Source organism: Hydra vulgaris, chromosome 12 (assembly GCF_038396675.1).
Source record: "Hydra vulgaris chromosome 12, alternate assembly HydraT2T_AEP".
Taxonomy (NCBI): Eukaryota; Metazoa; Cnidaria; class Hydrozoa; order Anthoathecata; family Hydridae; genus Hydra; species Hydra vulgaris.
Genome location: NC_088931.1, coordinates 82,891,741 through 82,892,500, shown reverse-complemented (window position 1 = coordinate 82,892,500; position 760 = coordinate 82,891,741).

Genomic DNA, 760 nt, shown 5'->3' with positions numbered 1-760 from the left:
GTTTAATATTTTTGTTGTGAAGTTCCATTTTATTTAATATTAGACTATTTAACAAATGGTATATATACATATACAATTATACATTTTTTTTTTACAAATCCTAGTAATTCATCCATATTTATTAACCAATTCCTATATATTTATTCTCTTTTCGAGATCTCTTTCTCTATTTCTCTTTATATATATATATATATATATATATATATATATATATATATATATATATATATATATATATATATATATATATATATATATATATATATATATATATATATATATATATATACATCGGAAAGGAGTACCGTAGCAACAGGTTTCAAAAAGTTAGCGATTAAGATTTTATTTTAACCCGGCAAAAAAATAAAATCCTCATATAAGCAAAAAAAGCAAAAAAGATAAAAGGCTCATCTTGCTGAATAAATAAAAATTTTAAAATTTCTACGCTCAAAATTTTTTTAAAAAAGGTTTAAAGATTATAAACAAAACAGTAAAAGTAGCTTTAGCTGAAAGTAGATTTTATTCACATTCTTGTATTTTATTTAAAACATTTTTTATTAAAGCTGCAAGTTATTTTCACAATAATTTCATTTAAAAAAATAGTTAAAAGCCTAATTATTTATCTAAAATTAAACAAGTTACTCGTTGTCAATGATAAGTTTTTAAAAACGTTGCATTCGTAGCCATTATTAAAATTCTAAATTATTTTTAACTCCACTGCGCTTACGTATAATAACTTTCCACTTAAGTCTACACGACC